Source organism: Lepisma saccharinum, chromosome 27, assembly GCF_977018435.1.
Source record: "Lepisma saccharinum chromosome 27, izLepSacc3.1, whole genome shotgun sequence".
Taxonomy (NCBI): Eukaryota; Metazoa; Arthropoda; class Insecta; order Zygentoma; family Lepismatidae; genus Lepisma; species Lepisma saccharinum.
The window spans coordinates 10,580,412-10,603,471 of NC_139255.1; positions in this window are offsets into that span (position 1 = coordinate 10,580,412).

Genomic DNA, 23,060 nt, shown 5'->3' on the forward strand with positions numbered 1-23,060 from the left:
CTTCGTAGAATCCGCGATTCTCGGATTTCCAACCTTTGAAGCGTTTCGCGAGGTAATCGCGAAGCTTAAGATTTTCGTCTTCGATTTTTCGTTTCGTCATAACGTTATTTATACACGTCGTTTCTCACAACGTTCTCACAACGTTTAGAAAGTCGTTCATTTTGTTTCTGTATTTTCCGTCGTTGGGTTTCCTCGTCATGTTGATCGCCGCGAATCCGAAATCGTCACTGTTCCAGCAAGAAGAGCAGCAGCGTTCCGAAAATTGATTGTAGTTCATGTCTCCGCCTACGTAGTCATCGTACGCATGCTTGAGGTTGGTGTGATCTTGACGAAACAAACATATGAAATTAGCGCTGTCGCGTAGTAACTGTTTTGGAATTTTGGAAAACGTTTGAGCTAGGTAAAAGCAATCCATTCCTTTGTGACGACCTTGCGTGAAAAAATTGCGAATTTCATTTTGATTTTCCAGGATGACATCGTCGAACACAACAACTGAATTTTCACGACAATCGTCGAGTGGTTTTATTTCCGATGCGAACGTTGCAATGTCCAGACCATCGTACAGTTTCATCAGTTGCTGGTATTTGGTTTGCTCCAAACTTTTCGAGAATACGTATTCGGTGCGAGGAGAAAATTGTCCACGAGCAGTGTCGTTTTCCCACACCCTGAAGGACCTACGATTAGACAGCGGATGCTGTCGGGAAGCAACTCGCCGTTCTTTTTTTCGTTTGACTTTCCGAATCCGGTAGACACTTCACCACGTTCCACGTACTCACAAGATCACTTCGTTCGCGTCGATCCAACTCTTTTCCGGAAGTCCCAGCCATTTGACAAACAGTTTGTCACCTTTCCTACGCAATACTTTCTCGATGAGGTACGTGTCGGGGTGTTTCGTTTTAGAGAGTTCCTCTTCGTAAAATCTTTCTTTCAAAATCTCGCCGCTACTATCTTTTATTATATACGTGTGTCGGTTTCCGGGTAAAACTCGAACCACCGTAAAAAGTTCCGTGCTCCAATTTTTTGTGAATCCCTTCTCGAAAGTGCGTTTGAATTTGCTGATCCTCACCTGGTCTCCAATTTTGAATTTTGATTTCTTGGTAGTCCTGGGAGTGTACTTTGGACAGTAAACTGTAGAAATTAAACGCTGCTCGTCAGATTTCGTAACGTCAGCTGGCTTCATGCCTATCGTTCTGTGTACCGTATCATTATAGTTGTCGACGAGTTCCGGCAGGATGTCGACCCATTTGTAATTTCCCCGAAATCCCCGTGAATCGTTTCCACATGTGTGTTTTCAAGGTTCGATTAAATCTTTCCACGATGCTGGCTTTGATGTGACTGAAGGTCGAATAATGTCGAATGTCATGTTTTTGAAAAAACTTTGGAATACAAAGTTGTAAAATGCTTTACCGTTGTCCGTGTGCAGAAACCGAGGTCGTCTGCCGCTTTCGCGAAAAATGAATTTGAATGCTTCCGTGACGCATGTTCCTGTTTTCGCCTTCAAAGGTAGAGCCCATGCGAATTTCGAAAATGTGTCTATGACGGTGAGAAGGTACTTGTTGCCCTTGTTCAATTTATGTACATTTTTTAACTTGCCGCTACTCATTTCCACGAGGTCGCTTTCCCAGAGGTCGATGCCCTTGGTTACCACCGCTAAACGTTCGTAGTTGCGGCGTGCAGGTTTATGCAATTCTTCGACGATGGCTTGCCTAGACATTTTTAGAGATTACGTTTGAAGAGAAGCACGAGCGTGATGGGATTCAACGAAGGTGGCACCTCCCTCGGGTTTTGAATGATCAGCTTATCGCCGGCACTCACGTCGAAAACGGTAAGATCTTCGTCTTCGTGTATTTCATATATGTTGTGCGTTTCGTTCCAACGTGCCAGAGGACTGTTTCCTGCTTTCTGGACACCACGATTCGATATTAAGGTCATGGTGGGAACGCTAGCTTTTCTGCCGTGAGACCAGTACGAAAATTCGTTTATCTGAATCGTGCCATCGAGGAGAAACTTGTAGTACGGATGATAAGGATGTAACATGTACAGTTTGTTACCTTCGACGAACGTGGAGATTCTCTGTTGATTGGGTACGCTGTTGATTTCGATGGCTTGCAAGGTGAACAATTTGGCGAATTTAGTGTCGACGCCGAGCAGATTACTGTGAACGTGTCCGAGTTTATTTTCGATGGGCAACAAATGCTCGACTGTGGTATCCGTTACGGCAGAAAACGACGGTTTGATTTTCACTTCCACGTTCAACTGATTGTAGTTTTCGTTCAGTTCTTGCAACTTGGCACCGAAAGAGGCCAGCGTAGATTCCTGCGTGGATTCCAGCACTCCAACTTGATCTCTGATGTTGACGATAATATTCTGAAGGTTCTCGACTTGATTCAATTTCGAGCTCTTCCCGGTGAGATCGTTCACGATGCTTCGCATCTCTGTAAAGTGCGTGTGAAGATCCGCGACGCTCTGCGAAGTGGGCAGCGTCGACACCAGCGAAGTAATTTCGTCTCGAATCTGTTCCACGTTCGCCGTTTCCGTTTCCAGTCGTTTCAGCATTCGAGATATGTTCCTTTTCAAAGCGTGCAATTCTTTGGAGGTGGGGAGATTGGCCACCCTACTCTCGAGATCGCTCAACGAACTTTTGACGTCGCTCGATTCGGATAGTGCCGTCACCGCCGTTTTCAATTTTTCCAAATCTTCGCTCGAAGGCACGCTCGTCCGTAACGATTCCAAGTCACCCTGTATGTTGTCCAATACGTGATGAAAATGAGCAAGATTGGATTCCACGTTCAAATTTTCTAAATATTCGATCTTCTGCCGAACCGTGCTTAACGTGTCTTGAATGCTCGTCAACGCGCTCGCTTGAACTCTAATATTTTTAATTTCTTCGTTGATCAACTCCAGAGACGCCTGAAGCGTAGCGATGGTGGTTTGAATGTGTTCGAAATCTTGATACGCCTCCAATTGAATTTTTATGTTCGCGACGCTTTTACCGATGACCTGCAGTTCGTCTGACGATGGTAGGTTCGTCATGGTATCTTCCAAAGTCTGTAACTTGGATTTAATTTCTTCCAACGTGCTGGTGAATTCTTCTTGTAATTTGGAAACGACGACATGCAAGCGTTCTACATCGATATCGTTCACGACGGTTTGAAGTTCAGAGAAATTTTTTTCGATTGCGGAAGTTCGTTCTTCGATTTCGAGTTTCAATTTTTCCAAATCTTCATTCGATTGAAATTGCTGTAATTTGGCCAAATCATTTTGAAGCGAATCCACGCTCAACTGTATATTTTGAACGTTGTCGTAAGAAGGTACGTCAACAAAATTTTTTATGAGAGTTTTCAGTTCGGAATCGATTTTCAGAAGAGGATCGAGACATTGCGTTTGCAGCGTAGCGATCTCCGACTCTAAACTTTTGTTTAAGGTCTCCTGCAAAGCGATCAAATCGCTCCTCAACTTCTTAACACGAATATCCAACATGAGAATCTCTTCTGCGTGGTCTACACGCTTGGTGTTGCCGAAAATGTCGTTAGGCATTTTGGTTATCGGTTATTTAAAATAGGATAGACGATTCGTAATTCTACGAAGAGAGGAATGAGTTTGTCGTAATCTCCGAGGAGTTCCACGTAAAGACAATCTCCTGCAGAAACATCGTACGCAATGTTAGAAAGCATCTTGTCGTGCTGGATTCGAAAAATGTTCTTGCCGGTAGATATTTTGATTTCGCCTACGTTTTCCGGATTCACGGTAATCCGAAGTTTCCCGTCGATTGGAATTTCGTAGAAATGTAAATTGTTATTGAAGACGTAAAAAATATTGCCCACGTCCTCATCCAATTTTGTCCAAATACTGTTGAGATGAATAATCAGTAGACCGTTGACTTTAGATAACACGGAAGGTAGATCTGTCGTCGTGCGGTGTACAGTCTCCATTGTTTGCTTTCGGAAACCAAAGAGATTCATTGTCCTTGCTATTTATTTATTGTGTATGTGAGCCAGTTTAAGTTGTTTTTTTTCATTTGCATTGCCTACAATTTTTACTAATTTCTAAACGATAGTGCCCCCAAGGCAACGTGTGGATTCCAAAAGACAAAATACATCTTTTATCGTCATGCGGATCTAATGCTACTTTCCTAACTTTGTTTGTTGTAATCACATGGTCTACACTTTGGATTCTTTGTTTGTATGCTGTAAATGAAGCTGTCGGTGTCCGTGTACAAAAGTGACATCTTATCATTGAAGAAGGGTTTCATCACGTCGTAATGAAATTCGAACATGTAAAGTTTCGACACGTCGAGAACCGTTGCGCCAACGTAAATTGGTTTTCTGAATTTCATCAATTTTATATCTAGATTGAAAAGTGCCAAATTCTCATTGTAAATTTTTCTCGACTTGAATCGAGGATCGGCCACCCACTTCATGCATTTATTTTTATCCGAAACCAATTTCACATCTACGTGATTCCGCACGTTTTCCATCGTCTTGCCATACACCGCGTTATTCATCAATTTAAAAAAATCTTTGTCTAAATCGGAAGTGGCAACTGTCCTATGTTGCGTGTTTGTTTCAATGTACGGTTTGAGCCACTCGGAATGTTTAAACCTGAGGACTCTTCTAACATTCGCTACCTTAGCACCCTTCCCGATCAAGAATCGGAGATTCGAGTAATGAACAACGTATCTCTTTTTGCCCTCTAGAGTCAATAAAAGCTTGCATTGATTAGAATGAGGCGAAGATTTGAACTCGGATGCCGGTGGTAAATCGCTGAACAGATCGTGTAAATGGTCGGGGAATTCGATATCCACCTCTGCGAAGAAGCCATACTCACTATCGTCGAAATTTTCTACGTCTATTGATGCCCATTCGAATCCCCCGTAAGGAAGTTTCTGTACCATGGCATGTCCGTAGAGATTATTAACGTCGGCGTAGAAGATGTAATTCGATGCTCGATTTGAATCATAATCTTCTTTCATGTGCACGTTGTTGGCTTTTGCATATCTCTGCACACATTGTACCATCCCGCCCCGAATCCCCCTCTCGATGAAAAGTAACATGTCCACGTCCGATATCAGTTCCAACTTGACCTTTGTCTGGAATAACATTGCCGACCACGCTAATCCCGGTAGGCTGTAGAAATACGCTGGATCTAATTTATAAATATTCGTTGCCGTTTTCCTGAACGCTTGAAAAACATCCGCGAGTATCGTCACGTCTAATTTTAAGTAGGCATCGTGGTAGTCTCCGAGTGTCCTACATTCTAATTTCTCCCACATGAGTTGCGCGTGTTGGTATTCTTCGTCCGTGATTCCTTTCTCTCTTAGTCGACTGTAAAATTCTCTTGGAAGTGGGAGAGCGTCGTCGTTAAATTTAGAATTATCACTAACATATTCGTAAGGATAAATCCCTTTACGTCTAACGAATTCTATGTCTACGTTGGGAAAGTAGCTTTTGTAATTTTGAATTGTTCGTCTAAAAGTTTGCTGGCAAGAGCGTCCAGGCTGGCAGAGATAAATCTGTACGAATCCAGAAACCTCATCTCGATGGTATTTTTAGTCTCAGGAATCATAACTTTCTTACTTATAGAGATGTATCGTTCTTCGTTTTGAGCAAGAATATCTACTTTTTGTGTGTCGTATCCGAGTTTCCTAATGAAGGGATGAAAGTCGTAATTAGAACCATTGTGAAAGAATATGGGTACGAATTTCGGTTTTTGGATTTTGAGGTTGCATGCATTACAGATTCCGCTTATGAAGCGACCGTCCGTATGCGAATGGTGAAACACTTTACGATTGTCGTCTGTGAAGTGGTTATCGCACACAGGACACTTGACGGTGTCATAGTAATTTTGAAGTTCGATAGCAGATAACGGAACCTTCGGTTTCGATGTTTGCAGCATGCATCCAATTTTCCCAACCTCCTCGATCATCTTTTCGAAGAAGCGTTCGATTGCATCGGGTCCTCGGTATACGTACGGTTCATCTATTTTATCCTGTCGCACGACAACGAAACCGAAACTGTTTGGTTCGTGAAGCTGGTAAGGTGTGGTGGAAGAAACTTCGGGATCCGGATCGCAGTATGAGAGTGGTTTGAGGAACGCCTCGAAATCAGCAACGATGATGGCGGGATGTTCCAACAACGCCTTGGGCATTTTGAATTCTTCCACTTCGTTCTTTTCGGGCATCAACATTCGAACCGGTCTGTTGTTGCTGCAATATATTTTATGTTCGGCAAGTTTATCGATAGCAATCTGACGTCCGGTGTATTTTCGATAATCGGATTGTTGTCGATCGTTGAACGTGGTTAGACAACTCGGGCAAACTTCGATGTTGTTTGCATACTTGGTTGATTGACTTCTGACCAAACGTGATAGTGAACGAATGAGACAGTAATGGTGAACACTGTCGTTTGAAATATGAAGAAGATTAATCACACGAGCATCATCATCGTCGACATCGCTTATCCTGACGGGATGCACGACATGTTTATCCAACGTATAGGAATACACGTTGATGATTAAGCGTTTTCCTTCTGCATCTCGTGCTCGTGTTTCGAATTTTGATATATCAGAAATGGTCATCGGGTATTCGATGCCAGCCATTGCATTTTCCAGTTCAGGTTCATGCTGCTGTATTGATAAACCTGTTCTGGATTATTTGACCAATGAATCGGGTGAAGTTCCGCCAACACACACCAAAGGAAACACTTGTTATCGCTGTTCTGTATATTTAACACAGCCCTCTTGTGTTGAATGTTCGGTGGAAGAGGAACGTAGCTGGAAGCGCGAAGAGGCGAGAATCGGTTCACGTAAACGATTAACGTGTGAGGACTTCCACACAGAGACCATCCCGATCCTTTAGCCTCGAAATCGTCGTGTTTCTTAACCAGCTCATTTGAAAGATCGGAATAAAATTCGTCCAAATTATCGACGTCAGCCAAATGAAGAGCCTGGTTTTTTGTTTGATGATAAAAGACTCTTGTTGTACCATCGACTTTTTCGTATTCGGAAAATAGATCAACGTATACTTTTATGGAATTATTTTCCAATTTATTTTTTAGAATATTTATCACGGATGTTTTCGTTTCACACAAGAAACTAAGAATGTCCCGGCCTGGTTCCGAAGTAAAAGAGAAATCCCGAATATGACGGTTCAATGCAGATCAAATTGGTTTGCGTTCATCGGATAATTTAAGTTGTTTGGAAGTGGAAGCTTCCGTTTCTGGATCATCGATTTTTCTTTTCAATGTTCCTCGTTCGGTCGATGGTTTGCAAATTTTGAGGTGTTTACTTAAATGTGCAATGCTGATCATTTTTCCGCATCGAGCACAAGGCTTAGAAGGTAACGAACGATTAATTCTCGAACCTGTTTCGCTACATCTTGCCCTGTGTACCGATAAATTGTTCCTTGAGATTAGCTTCCCACAAGTAACACATTCAGTTTTATCATTTTTACGATTGAAACTGGTGGTGGATGCCATTGCTTTCTCCAAAATCACAGAAATCAAAAAAGTCTAGCGATGCAATTTTCAGGTATGTTATTTTATGTAGAATTTCTTGGGTGTGAATACAAAACTCAAAAATTCAATCTATACTGTAAATAGAATTTTCAGGTATGTTATTTTATATAGAATTTCTTGGGTGCGAATACAAAAAAAAACTCAAGAATTCAATCTATACTGTGAATAGAATTTTCAGGTATGTTATTTATATAGAATTTCTCGGGGGAATACAAAAATAAAAAATTCAATCTATACTGTGAATATAATTTCCAGGTATGTTATTTTATATAGAATTTTCTCGGGGTTCACATACGTCCCCTCTACCCAAGCGTCATGGTCGCAGTGGGGCTCTCGCCACTCCAAGTTCACGTTGAAGGGCGTGAATTCCACACCGGAACGTCCGTTCCACCGGGCACGGAAGTGGATGTTTATCGCGGCAGTACGAATCCCCCAAACCGGCTGCACGGAAGCGGATCTCCACGTGTTATTTTCGCCCGACACGCTCAACGCGCCACGTGCATTCGCAAGATCATAGCCTTGCGTAAAAAAAATCAAGGAAGTCAAGAACTGCGAGAAGACCTTGCCGCCTGGGGCAAAAACTGCTCGAAATGGACGCAAAACAGAACACGGCGAAGTTGATGATGAACAGCATATACGGTCAGATGTACGAGCTGAAAGACATTCCCGAAGAAATTCGCGCTCACGTGAACCAACCTTACGTTCGCAGGCCGTACGGGAGAACGTGGGGCCTCGTTCGTTTCGAAGAACCCCCAGCTTGCGCTTCTCTAGTTACTTTTCTGTCGCGAACCATCCTATTGAAATCGCGCGACGTGGTTGAAAATTTCCCCTCGAACCCCAGCGACCGCGGATGATGTACATGGATACGGATTCGCTTTTCATCCTCATGGATAAACGCCATCAGGCTAGCTTGATCGATCACCTGCACGAGCGGTTGGTTCCCGAACTTGCGGGTGAAGGTCGAATTCGTACTGAAAAACTTTTTCGCGTTGACCAAGAAAAAATACGTCGTACAGCTGGCCGACAGCGACGAGGTGCAATTCAAAGGGCTGAGGACCGCCATAGACGTGCGAGAGAGAAATTTTCTGATCACGATCCTAAAGAAAGCGTGGGGCGAATACTTCGACACGGGATATCGCACCACTGACCCGGTCGATCAGATCGTCACGAGCATCGTGTGGCCCACTGCGAAGGCTTACTTGGAGTTTGTGGAAAGGCACGCGACTCAATTCAACAACATACAGTTCGACATGCCAGATTTCGTCGTAGTGCTCTTTCAGACCGGGAGGGACAACAATCAGGAAAAAGATTCCAGCAAGTTCGACGACTGCAAGATCAAGAACGTTTATCTCAAGAATGGTAGGAACGAAGTGTTCCCGCGCGAGAATTACAACCTCGACATGACCAAAAACGATTACCTCAAACTTTACGAAGCTTACACGGCTTACAAGCGCGTGACCGAGGGAAACGTCGACGTGTACTAAACGCCCAGCGAATTCAAAACCCACAGACCCATGTTCGTCATCAACACGACGAAAAGGAAGCAGGTCGTGGTCAACGATCGCACCAACTTCAAGGTCGTCTGCGAGTTCCACGACGCGCTGCCTGCCGATACTCTATGCAGCGTCATCCTGGTCGCAGAGAAGTCCTTCGTCCAAAACGTGAAGAACGAGAGGGTCACGGAGCAGTTTTAAAAAATATTCCTAAAAAAAATTTAAAAAAATGCCACATACTAAAAAAAAAATCAACACTTTTTTTTAGTTTATATAAAATATAATGTAAGTTAGTTCGGTGTGCAAATAAAAAAAATAATAGGTTAAGTTATATCACTGAAGATCGTAAAAAAAATCGTAAGATAGGTTAAGTTATATCACGTAAAACCATTAAGGCGAGCCTCAAATGAGTAAAGTGAGTTTTTGAGGTTTTGGTGCTGTTTTCTTCGCTGTGAAACATCGTCAGCGCAATAAATGAAGCGCGGAACGTGGAGAGAAAGTGAGTTTTTGAGGTTTTGGTGAACCCCACTTGATGGCGCAGAACTCTCTATTTGGGTCTACTCTAAAGTAGGTCAAAGCAGGTAGAGGCTCTCGTGTAGTTTAGCACGAAAAAAAAATAGGTTAAGTTATATTACGTAAGATCGTGATATACCTACAAGTGTGAGGTGGGAAAAAAAGGGAAATTTTACTAAAACATCGCTAAACGCTAAAACATCGACAAAAAATTGTCAAAATATATCAAAAACTGATATTCAATTGATAAAAAAAAGAGGATACAAATGCATACCTACCAAGTGTGAGTGGGAAAAAAGGGAAATTTTACTAAAACATCGCTAAACGCTAAAACATCGACAAAAACTTGTCAAAATATGTCAAAATGTGATATTCAATTGATAAAAAAAAGAGGCTACAAATGCATACCTACAAAGTGTTACTTAGAAACAATACACTTACACTACTCTTGTAAGGGAATTTTTACACCCGGTTTTTAATTTCAGGTAAGAATTTTAGATAGGTCTCCCCGATGGCGTTGTGGCAACGTCCTAGCCTTGTAATGAAGGGGTACCTGGTTCGATACCCTGTGGAGGCACAAGTCACAGTGATTGGGATTTAAACTGTAGGTCAAGTCACGATTAGCCTTTCAATGCATAGAGTGGACTTAAAACAACAAATCAATCGATCAATCAAAGCATTTTAGATAAGTGGATTCCTTGTACACTCTGAAAGGTGTAAAATAACTATATGTGTTGAAGCACCCAGAAGTTCACTCAATCATTCACCTGATCAATATTCATCTTCATTGTGGCGATTAGCCAAAAGTGCCAGCAAAGAAATAGAAGATAACAAAATCAATAAGATATTATGGATAATATTTCTTTATTTTTTTAAGTTATATACATATTTCTCTGTTCAGAAACACATTTCAAAAGCCGTAGCTGCAAGAAGAAGAATATTCTCTGTGCTGTGAATCCAACCTTAAAATATTAATCATGTTTTCTGTACGTCTACTCCTTTCTTGCATACATTTTCGCTTCCTCAACGTAGAATGCAATATTATTGATGAGGCCTTTGCAGGTCAAGATAGGGGATTTGAAAGGTTCTCGTAGCTCCAGAAGCAAATGGCAAGAAGGCAGGGACCGAGCATGAAATATATGTACAGAAACACAGATAAAACCTTTCTTCTTCCATGTGACAGATGAAACAGATTTGTTTTCTAAAGAAGATTTCGGATGATGGAGCGACGGAGACGAACATCGGGTCATTTTGACAGACAAAAGCGCCATTTATCTTGTGTTTTTCTTCAACCCTACCCAGGTCATTTGCCCCACTAAAAAAATTCACCGTAAACTTTCCGTGTTTCGCCATTCTTTTTTAGTTTTCAAAGGTCTGTAGTTTCAGGCAATGCATGGTTGAAGTTGAGAATGCTGTTAAGATATGATAACATTGTCTGTGAGGAAGCTAAGGAGGTTAGACATTCTGGATCGTTTATGGTACCTGATCGTCAGATCACAAGTTCGTCACTGCAGAGAACTTAAACTTCCACTGCCCTACTTAAAGTACGGAGGATGGAAGTCTACTATTGACAGCGTCGCCCTGTCAAAAGTTATGCAGACTGTGACTTTCCCTCTAAGATTTGTAGCTATACTCTGTCCCTGGAATCTGTGGAGCGAGCGAACTAAAGTAAAGCATATCACCCACTGAGACGCGGTGAAACGCGGCAACATAATTCTTGTTATCTGCTTCTGTTGAAATCAAATTATGTAACGTGGAGTTCCCCGATGGCGCAGTGATATCGTCGTTGCCTTGTAATCAAGGGGTCCCGGGTTCCATATCCAGTGTAAGGACATAATGGTTCGAATCCCACTTTCAAATGTAGGTCCAGGCCCTATTACCCTTTCTGTGCATAAAGTGGACTTAAACAACAATCAACCAATTAAATGATGAAAAGGTCACTACAGGGAAACGCCCGGAGCACAAGCGGGAATTTCCGTGCCAGAATTCTGCGGGTTATCTTAAAGGTTATCGCCCACTGAGACGCGCGACATTTGCATTCCATGGGTAAGGTTCAGAATACCGAACGCTTTAAATGAAAACAACCAAATTAGGCGATTAGGCCAGGAAGACAGCATCAAGTGCTGCGACATGATAATGCACACCCACACTGCGCTAACATGACAGAAGCTGCTATCCAGGATCTTGGTTGGGTATTTATTCCACATCCACCTCACTCCCCCGATTTTGCGCCCTCGGATTGCTCTCAATTCATCAATATTCAAGGAAGGTCCTTTGTTGACAGAAATGCTCTTTAAACTTGGCTTGACGATGCTTTTAACCCAGAATCAGCTGATTTCTTCAGGCTTTGAATTGAAAAACTGCCCCAGCGTTGGTAGACAGTCATAGACAATGTAGTGAAATACATTACTAGGGCCGAGCCGATACCAATACCGGCGGTATCGGCATCGGTGAGTATCGATTGATATTCTTTTACCGATACCATCCGATACCAACGATTTTCAGTGGCTATAGAAAAGCGGTCAAAGATAACAGCTCGTCTCAACATTTGTCCTTTTTAAGAGTTTGTTCACTCTTCCTTGAGACAGATTGGGAGACCAGCACAGGAAGTTCCATTCACCGCCTACAAACACTGGATAAAACCCCCACCCTCGTGGAAAGCAGATGACAAGTTCAAAGCTCAACCCAAACGTGACCGTGAAGGCATGTAAGCTGCTTACGCCTGTGTGTGAGGGTATTGACACTAGTGAGAGACATTGAATAACAGAGACAAACACAGTTAGGAATTGTGAGATATTAATGAGTTTCTTAGCTACTCTCATTGAATAAATCCTGGGTAATGTATTCTTTAAAATGTATCTCTTCTTCCATCCAGTGGCACGTCCCCCGTACCAAAAAAAGGAAAGGAGAAGAGTTAGAAACCACGTTAGCGATATATGAAACCCACATACTATTTGGAATGCCTTGGGGAACCTGTCACCTAACCTAATTCGCTGTTTCTTCGCTTGACACTTATCTTAAACGATATTGTCTGGACTGCATTCATTTTAATCTTCCTACGACGGAAGGATAAGTATAAAATGCTGATTCCCCATCCCGCTTGAACGTAGATAAAACAAAAGCTAAAAAAACAGTGTTGTCAACTACATTTCGGCAATGTCCCTACAGACGTAGTCAAAATGTCCCTGCAACTGACCAAATGTCCCTACGCTAAGTAAAGCGACTAAAAAAACAACACCTCATGAGCATGCAAAACATAAGATAAAATATACACATTTTCTTACCAAATCTTTCTGCTCGATGCTTCCACAATTTATGAATAACGTTGAGTTGTTTACTCTTGATTATGTTATTTGAAATCATACATGCTGCTGCTGTGAAGAGATAGATGTTGGTTGGTGATGCTGTATTTCCTGCAGTCTTCTTCACGATATTTTAATTAAATTTACACGGGAAAGTTTTATTTATTAATCATTGTTCTTTATTTTCTTAAAAAACTGAAAACTTGTGTAGCTTTTTTTACATAGTGAATACACTCTTAATATTTGGTTGAACTACTTTTATTTGTACTTAAGAGTAAATGTGTACAAATATTTCGAACATAGAATGTAAAAACGCACAAGTGCTGTCATCTTTGGAGTAAAAATTTACATACTACGAATTTCGTGGAATAGATTTAAATTTAGGAAATATTAGTTAATGGATATTGGTCACAAGATATTTCGTGACGTTGATAAATTTGAGAAACGCAATTTAAATCATGGGTTTCGCTGAATTGAGTAAAAAGTATCTGGAGCAATATGCAAATTAACTGATTGATTGATTGATTGATTTTATTTAGCGTTTCTGCCACTTTTGGCTAATTGCGAAGATGAGGATGAATGGTGATAAGATGAAGTAGATGAAGCGACAATCACAAACGCAAATGTACAGCAGAGGATTATGCTGACAATGGTTAAGACGCCAGAGCCTCGTTAGCCTGCAAAGTGCAGCCTAGGGTATATTACGTGGGTGGAAGTCAGGTTGACATTTGGGTATCTTGAGAATGGTCGCGCAATTTGCACACCAAGATGTAAATTAAGAACAGAACAAAGTTAGCCTACTACAGGGTGATTCTTATAGACCCGGCCTGATGAATTTAATAATAATGTTGCAGGTGATGCATATATCCACTCACAATTACGACATAATCATCCATGGGCTGTGCTGAGTCAAATGATGTGGCGGTGGTCCGACAGGTGGCAGCACTTAAGCTGCAACGTTCAAGGATACCTAGCGGTGCAAGTACACAGGAATTCGAAAGAAACGTCCCCCTTACGGTTATGCAACCCGTAATTTTATATCATCTAGTTTCGCCTGGTAGAGTAGTTCCCGAGAAGAGCAGTGCTTCCAAACCTATAACTGTAGTGTTTCCAACCCTGTATTGGTTGGTTGGTTGTTGATTTGGTGTTTTAAGTCCACAATGAACAGTATGACTAATCGGGCCTGGACCTACAGTTTAAAGTGGGATCCGAACCCCTTTGTGCCTCCACCGGGACCTCTTGATTACAAGGCGACGACGCTACCACTGCGACATCCAAGCCTGTAATGCTTCGTAGAAGACGAAACCTTCACGTAAACTTCTTCATTCGTGAGTTACATTTGGTTTACAGACTCAATTCGTGAGTTACATTTGGTTTACAGACTAACATTACAGGACACTCTTTTCCTTTATTGAATGTTTTCTGGAGCATTTATTTTTCCTTCTGCGGATAAAATTCTGTTATTATTTTACATCTTATTTTTCGCAGCTTCTCTACCATTTATTGGCTAATCGCAACAATGAGGATGAATGATGACTCGATGAAATTGATAAGAGGACAGTCATAAAGAAACCATGGGGCTAGATTCATATTATTATTATTACTATTATTATCTTTCTTTTTTTTACTTTACTTTTGGTTAATCGCAACGATGAGGATTAGTGTATGATAAAATTCATGAAGGAGCACTCATAAACAATCATACCCAGGCCGGGACTCGAACCCGGGAATTTCGGCAGCGAGATCAAAAGCCGACGGCTTACCACGCTCGGGCACAGCGGCGGCCAATTATTATTAGTGATATTGTCTTAAGTAGTGTATTTTTCCACCATATTCTTTCATACAATCATGAAACGGATGAAAATTAGAATGTTAAAATACCTGCCTACGTTTTTTTTTTTTAAGCTTGCAATATAAACCCCTACTGCACGAAGCCAAATTGTGGGAATACGAAACAGAACCAAGTTAACATATCTTGACCGTGGAAAGTGTTAATACAAAATCTAGAAAAGAGCCATTTAACAGTTGGCTGATTGCTTTTCCATTTGTTGCATGGGAAGAATTGTCTGAAATGTGTGTGTAGTGGCAGGCAAAGGAGAATACAAAGATCGAATAGAGAGGCAACACTGTCACTGTTCTGCACAACGCGTTTCGTCGAGTGGGCGGGGCACTGTGGGTGCGAGCGAGCTGCTGTTGCTTCTGCAAAGAAGAACACTCACAGACAACTGAATGACGCTCCGCTTAAAATCTAGTCAATCGAGAAAGGATTTGTTGAGGAAGTGAATTGAAATATAAACGCCAGAATTTGGTCTAAGCCTATAATGGTTACTCGCAATAAGAGCTGATCAATTTTTACATGTGGAATTCCGTAATGAAAGAGGCAACAGGCCGCACTCCACACCTTTAGCCTGGTAACACTAAAAAATAATTTCATTATATGCGTTCGGTTATGCTGATAGTCATGTTTAATATATTACCTTCAAACGTAAACAATATCATGGACTCACTCAGAGGCAGAATTCAATTTTACGCTTTACTTTCCTGAAGATATTGTGGCAATATAATCATTCCTCTCCATTTTCGTATTCTCAATTGAACTCGCACTATTTTTTCCAGATGTTGAGTCCCACCTCCCTTCTCCCACCTTAAAAATTCTTTGGTGAGAAGCTACAAACTATACTAAAACTGAGTTACAGACAATACTTTACGACTCAAAGTGACATGACCTAGAACGTAGTGAAAAATCACTGGTGCAAAATTCAACGTAATGATGATAAAATGAAGGTAGGAAAATGGATGTGCTAGAAAGTTGTACATACATACACACACATAGTTAGTTCCGTGTAGAAGAAATTTCTTCACATTTTTCTCACCTTGGCTTCCTTCAATTCACGAAACTGTAAAGCCATGAACGCGTTAACCCCCAATAATCACGGCGTCCCAGGTTCGATTCCTGGTGGAGACACAACTGCCTAGTGGTTCGGATCCCACTTTCAACTGTAGGTCCCACTTCGGGTAGCCTTTCTGAGCATGAAATGGAATTAAAACAAAATTGGAACACTATAACCCATCACAACACACGCGCAGAGGGCGTTGAACTTAATGACTGACAATTATTATATACATCGAACTTTCAGCGAAGCTGGAATAAGGTCTATTTGCCATGCCAAATAGTGTGAATTTTCAGTCTCGTGGTGCCTTCTATACGAAGTGCACGCAAGTTATCTAAAAAAATTCAAATCTGAGGGTGAGTCGAGCTATGTTTCATTCAATAAGACTCTTCACTTCAAACATATTTTGCTCTATAGTTGTCGATTTCGAATGGGCATCTAAGATTGGTTGCTTAGCGGACGGGATTTGGAGCAAAATCACGGACTGTCATAGTTCGAATCACACTACAGGCATAGAAAAATTGTTCGCCTGAAGATGAGAGAAGAGGTGATCTCTTGAAATGTCTCGAAATATATAGATAGAATATATGGTCAATCAAAAGGAAAAACAATGGATAATGTCCAATTAAATAGAAACGTTGTTAGAACCGGTGTTCATTCACAGAGCAGAAGGGTTATTTTGACAAAATTCTGTTTCCCCGCTGGCTGCTTCGGAGAAGAGGGTTATGTGAAGTTATCATTTCTTGCCCAAGCGGTAGGCCTAATTAGTTGATTGACCACGAGTTCATTCGTAGGTAAACGCGGCAACAGAGGATCACTGCCATAAAGGTGGTTCCCGCCCCGGCTGAAAGAGCTACAGGAATTTAAAGAACCATTGTCACTAACTTCAGACAAACATCTAATAATTTCCTTAGGTTTCGAAGCTGATCCGAAGGGACAACAAATACAAAAAAAAAACGACATGAATTAAATGATCGATTGGTCCGTCCTTCTGTTGATGGATGGCAATTCATATTAACAATAATAATCGTAAGCTTATCATTAAAGAGTCAACAATCAAAGCTAATACGCATCTATTGATCAGAAATTACTAGAACGTTAAAGTTGTTTTTGTATCTTTTGTTATGTTAAGTCGCTCTTCTGTCACTTTCGGCTAATGAGGATGAGTGGAGATTGGATTAAATTTATACCATGATACCAATACTGAAGCCGTGGCTCGAACCCGGAAATTTCGTGGTATCGGAAGTGGACTACTTAACGCGCTTGGCCACCAAAGAGAACCGGCTCTGCGGCCAAGCGCGGTTAGTGGTGGACTAACGATCCAGACACCGAATGTTCCGGGTTCGAGTCCCGCCCGGATCTTTGTCAATTTCTTAATCGTCAGAAATCCCTTCACAATCTAAGACATAACACGTTATCAAAACTTCATTCCCCTCCCCTCCACCTTCCCAACAAAATTTTCATGCCAATTTTAGACTTCCTATTGATATTGCTCCCTCCAAAAAAGCAATCTAAGACATAATTGTAATACACAAGAGTTAGGATTCCCTGCCCCCAAAATAATTATCAATCCCGCTACTTGAAAATCCCACTAACTTCATTAATCGCCCACCATAATTTCCCTATCAATCTAAGGCCTAGTATGTAAGAGTTGGATATCGCCACCCCACCAATATTACTTATTACCCGTAACAATTCCCCTGACAATCTACAAATGACTATTTGTATAACAGCAATTGGTAATTGATGACGTAATTCAACTTGTGCCCTGTTTACTCAGTCAAATTTCCTGGACACCCCTGATTTAGAACTGTGACAACGTGATAGGTGTAATGTAACTAACAGTTAAGTGTTAGGAATGGCTGCATGTGTGCTGCGCATTTGAATTTCATGTGAATCAAATCTGTCAATAATGTGAATATTAATATTATAGAATATAATATAATGGTGCAGGTGTGCGAAAAAGTAACCATGAGCACCAAGGTATCAATAAGAAAAAATTGGAAATATAAGTTGCATATGGAGATGTGTGTAATTATTAGTTTTGTTCTGGGATGTAGCGAAGAACATCGGTTAAACCGTGCGGAGTTTCAATACTGTGTCCACCCGCCGTTGGATTCAAGCACTGCATCTAGTCGACGAGGCAAGGATTCCACGAGCAGATGTTTGGTCTTCTCCTTAAACTCTCCCAAACATGAAACACGTGAGCCAGTAGAGCTTCCATTGTTCTCAATTGTCTAGGTTCCCACTCTCTCACCATCAACGCCCAAATGTTTTCGATTGGGAGACTTCGCTGGCCAATCTACTCTTGAAAGCAGATCCGCCCCACAAGAACATGCGGACTATCTTCTCTCTTGGAAATTCCGAAGTGCAATTCAGTGGCGTATGCTGGTTCTAACGAGTGGGTAATCTCCGACCCTTGATCCTCAAACTCCAGAAGTTTCCGTGCAATTTATGTCAGGATCCATATTGGATTTAGGAATATTGTGTCGGAATGTTTGTCTTATTGCTACGACCACAATCAATTAATTCTCGTTATTGCAGTTTAATATACGTGTAGAATTTCAAATAATAAAACAAGACAGTATTATAAAGCTATAAAAAAACAACCTGTGAAATATAAAATGAATGACGTGCACTAGTGAAATACAAACCCGCAATATTAATTTAAGTGCAAAATTCAGCTTACTCCAGGACCCGATTTCTTGTGCCGTACCATATCCAAAGCACGCTGTTCGTCCAGTTGCACGTCAATACGTGTCTGTGCGAAAGATTGCATCTTAACAAAGGAAGTTATGTGACTTTTGGATTTTTCATGTTTGGCACAAGCGTTGCAAAGATTACAGTATCCGCCACGCGTCCATACATTCTTTTCAGCCCCGAAAAGTAAGCACGGCCAACAAAAAAGCAAAGCTTATTAACACTTATACTTCCTGTCAACCATATTATATATGATTATAATCATAGCATTGTTTTGTCATAATTTGCTTGAGAAAATGCCTCACATATTCCCGATTTTTGTCTGTGTGTAGAAATAAGTTCAAGCGATGACACTGGCCTACCTGTATTAACAATTTGCAACTTCTCCTGAAAAGATCTTGTTCCAAAAGGTTACACCAGCAAATCTTGTATCACATCCATTACAATTTAACACAGCACTATCATGACAAACACTTTCACCTAAATAAATAATAAACACGAAGCACAGCACGAAGCCAACGACTACACGCATTCAGTTTCACGCGCCAAACTTCTGTTGTTGTGTTCCTGGCTCAGAATGAAATTCCCTATGAATGATAAAAAAAATCCCTTTCCGAGCTCGAAATGACAGGTTTTAAAAGTTCGAATCATTGCAGGCCAGAGCCAAAATTTTATTTCGGGATGGGGATCATCCCTTATTAGCAGCCGCCACATAAAGTTGAAACAGTGGGGTTAGAAGTCCTGAAGATGAATCTCAGATTATTACAACGTATTATGCAAGGTGTTTAATCCTGCTAATGAAGTAAAATTAATTACCACTATACACTTTTTAAATTAGATATTTGTAAGATTTCGGGGAGGGGGGTTTCATCCCCCTGAGTCCTCCACCTGGCTACGTGCCTGATGTGTTTTTTTCGTTTTATGTTTAAGTCGTTCATCTTCATCACTATTAATCTAAAGAGGCGGAATATAGCAACATAAATTAACTAATATATATATATATATATATATATATATATATATATATATATAATTTATTTTGATATATTTCCCTTTAAAAAATATTCAGTTCCGTGAAGGAAGTATTCTCGCTGCTTTTGAAGATTAGAGAGGAGAAACAATTACTATTTTTGTAAATACAAGGATGGGGGGAGTCAGCATATAGGTGCTTTAATTGCTTAAGCTTTGAATTTTAATTTAGTTTGCTTCATCTTCAATATTTAAGCTTTTTCCTTTTGATAAATTTATGTTCAAGTAACAGAAATTAGCAAGACAGAAGCAAATGTAAAGTGAAAATTAGCGTACAATTGGTTTTGCCCATGTTATTCAATTTTCCTGTTCTTCGCACTCTACCGGGTATGTTTTCCCTATTCAGCGGAGGAAACGATAAAGGCTCTGAAGGTTGAGAGTGCGACCGGTGGACTCTCACAAGAAGGAGGTTACCCTGGGCACGGAATCACACGCGCCTGAGAAGCAGTGTTTCCTCCCCCTCTTTCCTCTCTCCTCCCTCCTCGCCAAGGGTTGTAAGGGAAACGGGAGGAATGACGTCAGGGTGAGATTCCCTGAAGTCATTCCACCGACTGGAGAAAGGTTCCCGGACATTCAGCGGCAAACGGTTGGAAGCATTCGCGCGCTGGAAGCAAAGAAATGTATGCATCGAAATTGGTTTGGAAGAATATTGCGAAGAAATGTATACATTTTTTTTTAAAAAAAAAAAAGAAATACAGCCGGGTCATCAGCGATTACCTAGATGGCCCCGAGTATACGCCGCTGGTGTAAGGCATGATGAAATTATATCGTAAAGGAACATTCGGACCGAAGGGACATGCTGCACGTGGCACATACCTCTTGAAAACACCTTATCACTGGTGCATGTAGAGTTTCAAGCCCATTCCGGTGCAGAAAGTTTCATTTTATTGGTTCCGTTGCAAGTGACATGCTCAAGGCATAGATACGAGTAAAACTGCTGCAGGATCTCGAACGAAGCACCCACCGGGGCTCGAATTAAAGACAAAGCGTGGTGGCAAAAGGCAACCGTGAAGTTACTGCATCTGAGGTTTAAGTCAAAGCAGGGCCTGCGTGGTGTGTGCAAAGAAACTCACGTTGCTTTAGGAAATAAGGACACTATTGAATCAATGCAATATAAAAGAGTATTACCGCAAAATATACATTATTATTGACTCATGCATTCCCTGAAAAAAATGCATTGTTTTCTCTCACATTTCTGTCCGCAATGAATATAAATATATAATCTATTAAATTAAGCAGGTGCATGCAGATTTAAAAATATTGATAAGATGATTCAATTGAATTGAATTGAATTGTTGTTTTTTAAGTCCACTTGTGCACAGAAAGGCTAATTGGGACTGGACCTACAGTTTATAGTGGATTCCGAACTACTATGTGCCTCCGGGTATCGAACCCGGGACCCCTTGATTGAAATGTGACGACACTACGACTGCGCCATCGGGGAGGCCCTAGTCCTCTTACGGAGATAATTTGTTCGGAGCAATAGAAATGCCCTATCAAAACAATTGGGGAATATTATTTTCAATGTGGATAGTCTTCGGAAAATATGTTTCTAACAACAGTTTACCTAAATAGTGGGGACGTGGGGTGAGAGATAGGGACGGAGTTGGAAGAGAGAGAGGAAAAGCCAACAATGTTCTGTTCAGTGCGAACCTTTGGGATTGCTTTTTCCTAGCGCACCAAAAACACAATATATAACCCAAATACAACCCAAACCTTCAATGGCAAAATTGTGAGTCAATCACTCAACTGGAATAAAGAGTACGGATTTAAATCTAGGAGGCCAGAAGATAGTTATTGTGCTACCATGTGCCAATACAAAAAAAATCCACTTTGCCCGCGAGAATTGTCATGCCTGAGTGACATGTAGTTGCGAGAGTTGCTTCAATTCCATTGCCTGCCAAGAATAATGATAGCGCTGAAAGCATAAAATACGGAAATGTGCATGTTTGGCGAGCTATGAGAAAAGTAGATCCTTGTGATTTCTTTTCAAATTTTACTCATTTTATGTCAACTTTTACATAAGCCAATGGCGACAGAGGATGGATGATGCTTCAGGGAAATTGATGAACATTGAAGAAACAACGAAAAAGAAAAACTCAAAATTATCAGAGGCTAGGGCACAAGAACCCTGGCTACGCAACATGTTATGATATTTAAGTATATCACGGATTGCTGCTAAATCCCTTCCTAGATATTTGTAATGAATGAACCCCGCCCCCGCTACGAGAAAAAGAAAGACCATAGGATGTGAAACATTCACAATGTAATTGCATTGCTTTACATCGCTCTTGGCTGTATTCCAAATGTAGTAAGAGATCAGGGATAAGTTGGATTTTTTTATTTTTTTTTGCCAATTTATAAGTGTATTTGAGCGCAAGGGGCTACCTATTTCATCATTTATAAAGAGTTAACTTCGTCGTTACACTAGCACCCGGCACAAATGCATCAATTTATATTTCGGTTATTTTACATCACTCTTCTGCCTCTTGAGTTAATCGCGATAATACGGATGAATTATCAATTTATAAAATTGTGACGGGACAAACTCAGTGATACATTCATGCCTGACCAGAGTTCGAATCTGGAACATATGACCTCGCTTCGCTAAGAAGGCTGGCAGAAATGTATCGGAAAAGTATAGGAGCACCAAGAACCGGTTTCACCCAGCACAGACGATGAAATAATTTACAGCGACTCGCTGTGGCAGTGTTGCTCGCCACCCCCTTGGGACGAAAAGTCCCCGCGCAGCTTTTCCTTCTTCCCTCCACCTCGGGCCATAAGGAAGCATGGTCTACTCTCTCCCTCCCCTACTCGCGGGGATACGGTGCACAGGAATGGCGGGTCTGCGCAGGTTGTTTTGCTCGTGGCTCCACTTATAGCCTTCTCAGCACCCCACCTACTGATGGAAGAGTACGGTCAAATGCTGCACCTACTTTTTGTTTCCAGCATATTCCGTCTGGAAGGTTTCTGGCAGCCCTCCCCCCCCCCCCTTCCCACCATGGTTAACAAATGAGACCCTTGCACTTTCAAAACCCTTATCGCAAGAAAAAGCTGGCATGAATTTTACACCACCATACAATAAGATTTACACGGGAAACATTTCCTAACATATTTTCTTGATTCGGACTAAGGGCAAATTAAAAATAGTCAAAGGAATTATAGACAAGAGAATTAAATTAGTGAAAACATGGAAAAGCGCGATACCGAAATCTGTAATGAGTGCGAAGGGAAAATCGAGAAAAAAAAGTATAAAAGTGTTCGAATAACCAGATTAAGAGAGAAAGTTATCACGGCTCGAACAATACAAATGAAGAAAAGGAAAAGAACTGTTACGAATTAAAATATACGACAATCGGAAGTAGGCTGAAGGAAGCAAATTTTAATAAACGTGGAAAGAAAACATAATCAAAGGAGCGCTTGTTCGTTTCGCGACGGAACCCCATATTTGTTGTTCCAATCCCAATCCACACTGTATGTCCAGATACATTTACACTTAAAGCAAACTTCGTGGAACTTTTTCCAAAACAGATGTCGCCAAACATTTAAAAACAAAAATAATAACTCGGAAGAAAAAAAGCCGAAAGCGTTATTGCAAAATAAAAAAAAAATTGTAAT